Source organism: Carassius carassius, chromosome 11 (assembly GCF_963082965.1).
Source record: "Carassius carassius chromosome 11, fCarCar2.1, whole genome shotgun sequence".
Lineage (NCBI taxonomy): Eukaryota > Metazoa > Chordata > Actinopteri > Cypriniformes > Cyprinidae > Carassius > Carassius carassius.
This window is the reverse complement of record NC_081765.1, coordinates 11,641,127-11,649,079: the sequence shown is the minus strand read 5'-3', so window position 1 is coordinate 11,649,079 and position 7,953 is coordinate 11,641,127. Positions and strand designations below refer to the sequence as shown.

The following is a 7,953-nucleotide window of genomic DNA, read 5'->3' as shown; positions in this document are numbered from 1 at the left end:
AAGTGCTGAAGGCCACTATCAGAGCAACCTGGGCTCTCATAACACCTGAGCAGTGCCACACGACTGATCGACTCCTTGCCACGCCGACAACTTTTCCTTAGTTGTCAGTTATAATCATCAAAATTAAAAGGAAATTAATATACAAGTTTCACTTTTTGAATGGAATTAGTGAAATAAATCAACTTTTTGATGATATTCTAATTATTGTATATGACCAGCACCTGTATATATTTTAACCTGGTTTAAAATCCAGTTGTATTGGTTGCTCCACATGACTTTAATTTGGTGAACAAAATGTTTACAACTATTAATAAGCAATACTGTTAAAATATATTTTCCTAAGAAATAATAAGTAAAATCGTTTTGAGGATAATAATATACTGTGGTTTTTGTGTTTTATAATTCCTAATTGAACATGATTATATAGTTAGTTGCTTTTTATTATTTGCATTTAGCTTAGTGAAATATGGGTCTGTGAAATAAAGAGTGTTCAAATGGTTTAAATCAAGTTTAAAATCCACATGGATTTTTTTGTTGGTCACACCACATGACTTTGATTTGGTGATTTTTTTATATATAAAATATTAATATGCAATACTTTTAAAACAGTTTTTCTAAGAAATAATAAAAGTAAAATTATTTTCAAGAGGATATTGCTGTTGTTATAGATCCTAATTAAGCATGATTTTATAGTTGCATTTTATATTTGCACTTGCAAGATTTTGAAAAAGATTTTGATAGCAATAACATTCTACATCTTTAGCACTTCAGACCTTCTTTGATCAACTACACAGAATAATAACCAATTTGTTAAACTCCTACCAAAGACCGTGGAGGAATTTCCTTTCTTCTGAGAGCTTTGCCAAATCAAAAATTTGGCCCTCCATACATCATAGAGCATTTGACATTAAGTAGCTCAATGCGTCACGGCATGGTAGAGAATGGCCCACGGACTAGCCACAGATTGATTTACAGAGACATAAGGCAGTAAATCACCAGCCAGAGGGCAAGATCGCCTCACAGGGCTCAAATAACAGGCCAGTAGCCAAAAAGTCGTGTGAGTAATCTATCAAGACCTGTTACAGTCAGACGCAAGGGGGTATGGGGCTCTACAACCTCAGTTGTGTCCCTGAAACACCAGTGCTGTTGTCACATTGATGTACAGAGACCAGCTCCCATCACAGACCATGTAACCCTTTTTTATCATTGAGAGAATGAACATCCTTTAAGACCAGGTGGAATTCTGAACTTTCACTTAGAATCGAGGAACAAGGCCTGAACAAATATATTCTTTGGCTGAAGTAGGAGTTAAACTGTCAAACCGTGCATTACTAAACTTGGGATATAGATGAAATTTACCAACTCCAACATTTATGTGAGGTACATTTGTATAAAGGTAATCACTTGCTTGCTTAAGAAGCCATAGATCAAATTAAAGTGACCTAAAAGCTCTCATAAACATGTTTGTAAGTTAAGATTTGAAAGAGCAGACAGCATGGAAATTAATGAGAGAATTGGATTAGTGCATAGACAAAAGTTCCAGATGCTCTGCCAATCCTCAGCCATTGTAATGCACTGCACTGATAACACAATTCCAGGAAATAAACACAACTGAACAAACGTATAATATGCACAATAACAACTGAAAAAAGCTGATGGACATGTGACCCCTTGTGAAAAAGAAATACATTTTTATTTTGAAAAGAATACTTTTTACAGGAATTGTGTACTTCAAAAGAATATACTTGTTTGTAAGTGCAAACTGAAAGTTATGTTTTTGTACACATATTTAATTAAATAAGTTAAACTTCAGAGTGCTTTTTTTCAGATGGTTAAATTACACTAACAGAGACACACACAAAACACTAGCTTCTACTAATCATTAGGTTCTTTTTAAGAGCTAATATTGATTAGAATAATTTATGTACCAATCACATGTAATGAGGACCCTCAAATGTGTACGCATAGAGCAGAGCCAGAGCATTCATCACTTCGACCACTGCAGACTCATAAATCTCAACAGTTTTTACACAAAACCATGGGCAATTGATCACTTCCATACTTAAAGGCAAGAGTCCAGGAAAACAGTGAGAGTGCTAGGAAAGATTAATAGAGATGTGTTGGTCATACGCACAAATGGCATATAAATTAATTGATGGACAAGCTGGGATATGCAGACTAATCAATCATATTCCTAGAGATGGATGAGAGTATTGGCGATGGACAACACAACACAACGGAAATGATCATTTCACTTATTTTACAAGCATTTTAAGTATCACAAACACTCTGTAGCTTTAAACAACACTCTTAAAATTCAGTGAATTATAAGTGATCCTGCAGATCCCTCATTACAGCCCAAGATTCTAGACTACTTTCAAGTCAAATTAATTCAGAACGTATGGTTGACATTATTTCAAACAAATTAAAATATCCAAATAGTCCAAATGTGGTGTTTAATTATTCACTGAAACTAATATTTGATTATCAAAGCAGATGTTAATGGTGGCTAAAGTAATCACGTTTAAGACAATCATATGCGGGTACACTGCTGTGATTTCCCTTGGCTAAAACCTCAAGCAAGCTGACTATGGTATGTATGGAATTCCAGATGATCTGGACTGGATCCATAATAGACAGACTAAACCAAAATGGACTTCAGTAACAATAATAATAAATAAATAAAATAAAAACTTTGGACAACAAAGTAGCGATTATTTCCGAATCCGCCATTCGATAATTAAATCTCTAATAAATCATGAATCGGTTAGTCGTGACTGGCAATGGTTGGGCTCGCGCGCTCTCCGCGCCTCCGCCGAACGGTTTGGATCAGACTCCGAGTAATCAATGCGAGAGAGAGAGACCGGAGTGAACTGTGTAAAAGCACAGCTGGAGCAGAGAAGCGACACTTCTGTTCAGGGTTTCAGGTGCAGGTCAGTTTCATCTGTAAATATGCTAATGTAGTTTTGTCTTTGTTTACTTAGTCAAGCAGCAGCAGCACATTGCTCGCAATCAATCAAAATACTGTATAAACGACGTCATTATTATCTTTTGTAATGTTACAGTAGTAAGTTAGCAGACAAATCATCATATTTTATCATAGGTTTAGGGGGAGCTAGTGGATACAAAAACACAACCCTTAGGAAAATTAATATAGCCTATGGTATGGCACTAACCGTGGTTTAATTATGGAATTTGTAGTAACAATATATACAAGTAGTAATTCATTTGCCAAAAAAAACAAAATTGCACTTACAAAACATGGTAAAAGTCAAATAAAAATCTTCAGTATTAAAGTCATGAGAGAGATGGATGGATAATGGAAGTGAAGGTGCAGTTCAGGAGAGAACTTTTAATTACGTTGCAAGTCCCCCAACCTAAGGATTCAAATATTTTTGATGTCAGGTCCAAAAAAAAAAATAGGGTTGTCCATGTTTCAGAATGGGTTGTGGGTGTATGAGTGTGAGATTTCCCAGCCTATTTTTTTCCCCAGTCCGCCCCTCATGGAAATTAATCTCTAGAACAGTCACTTCATGAGCATTTTTTACTTATTTTGAGAAACTATCATCATATCATATACAAAGAGACAGCAGTGTTTCAAAAAGACACCAATGTTTCAGGAGTTAAGTACACAAAATAGGACACATGCTTATTAGATAACCGTATTTGAGTTGATGTATATGCTTTTATTTTTTTATTAACTATTTTTCCCCAAACCATTGTTAGATGCAGTTAGATGCCTGTAGTTATGCAAAGATTTGGTTTCAAAAACAGTATCTATAAACTATTTCTTTAGATTTTAAATCTGCTTTGAACTTCAGATCAATCTCTAAGTAAAGTCTGATTGTGTGGTGGATGTGTTCAAATGTGATCATCTTAATTTAAGTGATGAAGGATGGTGAAAGTCTGACAGTATTGAGTACTACTGTAAGGTTTAACCTGCATGGTGTAAAATGGTTGAAGATGATTAACAGTTGCAAATTAACATTCATTAGAAATTTATAAAAGTAATCAAAATGTACTCAAAAGTAATTAGTTACATTACTTTATTAAAGTAATTAAAAAAGTTACACTACTATTACATTTTAAATAGGGTAACTTGTAATCTGTAACCTATTACATTTCCAAAGTAACCTTCCCAACACTGCTTATAACAATAACAAATTACCTTTAAAATCACAACAACAACAAAAAATATTGCACAACAAGCTGGTCTTTTTCTAAATAAATAAAAATAAATAAGCTTTAAAATAAATAACACACTGTGGCTATATTTTTAGGACTTGCTTTAAGGCATGTTTGCATTAAAAAAAAACAAGCTCCCTGACCTTGGATGGGCTGAGTCTGTTTCTTCTATCTGAGATAATCTGCCCAGTTTTAGAAAAAATTCTTTCAGATGGCACAGATGTGGCCACAATGCAAAGTCTTGTCTTTGTGACTTCAGAAAGGCTTTTGTATACTGGTGAACATCTCCTCCACCAGGCCAGAGGAGCTGATGTGCGGGTTAAGAGTGGCTCTGCAAGGTAGGCCTGCACCTTTATAGCATCTGAGGTCTTAGAAGAGGTAGCAGAAGGCCTCAAGCTTGCTACCCTCTCGTCAAAGTCTTCCCAAAACATGGCCCCTGCACTGGATCTGAAGTATCCTCCTCACTCTGAGCTGGGTTAAAACTGTTAAAGCTGAAGTTATCATAACCTTAATGTTTTCAAACTAACATTTAATAATTCAAATTCAAAATTGTATTTGCTTTTAATGTATATGTCATTATGTCCTTTTTTGAGCAATCTTCTTATACATATATTACACCAATATGTCAAGTCTGCCTAGGAAAAGCAATTATTATACCAGCAAACTCAAAATTGGAGTAAAAATGAACAACTAGTATAAATACTTTTTATTGTAAGCTTGAATTATTATATTATTATATAGCCTAGAGTTTATTTACCGATAGACAGTCAAAAAGACAAATTAATCAATATTTTATTTATAACAGGGTTTTATTTATTTATAAAATAATAACAAACCACAGATCCTCAACAAACAGTAACAAAAACACAGTGACAGAAAATGTCAGAAATAACTTATGGGGCTGTCACGTGATTAAGGAACGAGTCAAACTTGACCCGAGACCCGAAAGACTCATGAGATGAACTAATCAATTCTCTTTCCGGCTCAAGACTGCGTTAGTTTTGCGTATGGGGCTGTCACGTGATTAAGGAACGATTCAAACTCGACCCGAGACCCGAAAGACTCATGAGATGAACTAATCAATTCTCTTTCCGGCTCAAGACTGCGTTAGTTTTGCGTATGGGGCTGTCACGTGATTAAGGAATGACTTAAACCCGAGGACTTCTTGTCAGATAAGAGGTGAGGTGAGCTAATCACAGACTGAAGACCCAGGTAAAGAATGAATTTTTTTTCTGTATCTTATAGCATTTTAGTTTTGTATTGTTTTTAGTGTGATCAACGTTTGCGTAAGTACTAGATGTGTTGGGGAAGTAACACATAACATTTTCATTACATTTTGCTAAAATGAACGAAATGAACGAAATGACTCGAAAAAAGATTCTTCATTTTGCTGAACGAGACTCAAAAGTCAGAGTCGGTAAAATGATCCGAACTTCCCATCACTAGTTCAAATAAACGGCGCCGATTCAAATAAAAGTGAACCGGGTGGAAGACGGAGGTGAATGATTATGTGAAAGTATTTTGCGGTGAGTATTTTTCCTAGGCCTATGTTAACAGGTGTAGAAGTTCTTAACTTTGGCCCGCAAGATACTTTCGTGCAGTTTTTAACTCCGACCCAGACCAGACGAGGATTTTGATTAGCTTGTTCAGGTGTGTTTTATCAGGGTTGGAGCTAAACTCAGCAGGAAAGTGGACACGGCTACAGTTCAAAACGTCCGGCCGGTCTGTAGCTATTAAAACTGTACAAAGACACAGTTGCAGTGCAGCGTTCGTTTATGTTTACTGTGACGCATGCGCTGGATTAAAGTGATTATAGCACAAGGTTACATTTTAGTATTCAAATGTTCTAAAGCCAAAAATGTTTAACGTTAGGTGTGTTTAATGCATAGTTGGTTTATGAAGTGTTATTTATGCTTTGTTTTTTGTTTTTTTATCCCCAGATAACCATGGTTGATAAATGGTCAGTAGATGACATGTGCCACTGGCTTCAAACTATAAACCTCATTGATGCAAAAGAAAGTTTCAGAGGTAACGTTACAGATGAAAATTTATAAATGTTAATTTTATGATGTTGTGAAGTTTCAACTCACAAAGTTTATAACTCACCTGCAAGTGCAACATAACCACCAAGCAGATTTTAGTGTTACCTGTGACATTGAGGGATGTTTTAGAATATATAAAACTATAATGTATGGCGGAATAGCACTTTTTGGATTACTTCGACTCAGCGCAGTAAAAAGTCACGCCTGATCCTCTTCCTCTCACTTTTGTCAAGGGGAAGAGGATCAGGCATGACTTTTTACTGCGCCGAGTCGAATTACTCGAGTGCCCTTGAGGTAAGCTAAAACATACCAAAATTTAATTTCAAAGTGAAGCACCTGTAGTAATTTTACTGTTTTGTATTTAAGATCCTGCATGAAATGACAATGAGGTTTGGAACAGACTTGGCGAAGAACATGGAAACATCTCTGAATGAAATGGCCCCAGACATCATCAGGAGTGCAAAAGAAGGAAGTCAAAAAAAACCTCTACGCCAATCTCATTAGGAAACCACAGAAGGTAACTACACCATATATTTTTCCCCATCCAACCTATCTGTTCCATGCCCAGTGTAAAGTTGCATTGTTTGCATTGTCAATGTAAAGGTTGTAGCTCCTATAAATTGTATAAGTGAAAACATGTATTAAAATAATGCAAATATTAAAGGAATAAATTACCCCCAAATAAAAATTGTCATCCTTTACTAACCTCTTGTCATTTCAAATCTTTATGACTTTCTTCTTCAGAACACAGAAGAAGATATTTTGAAGAAGGATGGTAACCGAACAACGATGGTGCCCATTGGTTTGGTGTCCATATAATAGAAGTGAATGAGTACCAGCATTGTTCGGTTACCAACATTCTTCAAAATATATTTTTTTGTGTTATGCTGAAGAAAGAAAGCTATATATGTTTAAAATGACAAGAGTGAGTGAATGATGACTGAATTTTCATTTTTGGGTAAGCTATCACTTTAATTGATTTCTGTACCTAATATACAATAATTTGTATCTGTTTGTAGGTCTCGTTAGGAATGCTGCACTCATTTTATTGCCAGCACGATTTAAAGAAAACGCCAGCTTCCTCTACAGTGTAGATAGTGTAAGTATAGTCTTCTGTAGTTACATTAACATTTGATGCACTTGACTTGAATTAAAGGAACTGTTCATGCAAATATAAAAATATTAGTCAGTTTACTCACCCTTATGCCAAATTTGTAACGATTTAAAAAAAAATTAATTTACCCCATAATTTACTCACTCTCTTCCTTAGTCATAAACTTTGTACTGTTTGCACTGCTTTGTAATGTCATTGAATAGCACCCCAATTTAAATCATAAAAGAAATCTGTACAACTCCAGGGGTTAATACTTCTAAAGCAAAATGGTACGTTAGTGAGATAAAAAGATTACATTTGCCAAGATAGGTTGCTATAATTAGACCATGTATAGATAAGGGAATAACATCCAATGGGGTGGCACATCAGCTTCACATCAATAATTATGAGTCTTGTTGGTTCTTGCGTGTCACGTGCTTAGCTGTCATATCTGTGTTGTGTCATGAACGATTCAGTTAAAAGAACGAAAGAACCGATGAGATTCAAAGTAATCAAAGTGGAAGTGACATGGTAGCATGTTGAATGTTCTTCAGTCATCAGCAATGTTGACATTCAAACACATTACAAAGCTTTTTATTATTAAATATATCTCAGATTGTGTTAAACTGGAGA

The 7,953-nt window shown here is 35.2% G+C and overlaps 2 long non-coding RNA genes across 2 annotated transcripts; both read left to right on the top strand.

The window, feature by feature from the left end:
- Positions 1-593: 593 nt before the first annotated feature.
- LOC132152406 (uncharacterized) lies at positions 594-1,660 on the top strand. Its single transcript, XR_009436504.1, has 2 exons — positions 594-1,466; positions 1,531-1,660. It is a non-coding gene; the product is annotated as an uncharacterized LOC132152406 (long non-coding RNA).
- Positions 1,661-6,124: 4,464 nt separating this feature from the next.
- On the top strand, positions 6,125-6,712 carry LOC132152405 (uncharacterized). Its single transcript, XR_009436503.1, has 2 exons — positions 6,125-6,213; positions 6,594-6,712. It is a non-coding gene; the product is annotated as an uncharacterized LOC132152405 (long non-coding RNA).
- The last annotated feature ends 1,241 nt before the right edge of the window (positions 6,713-7,953 follow it).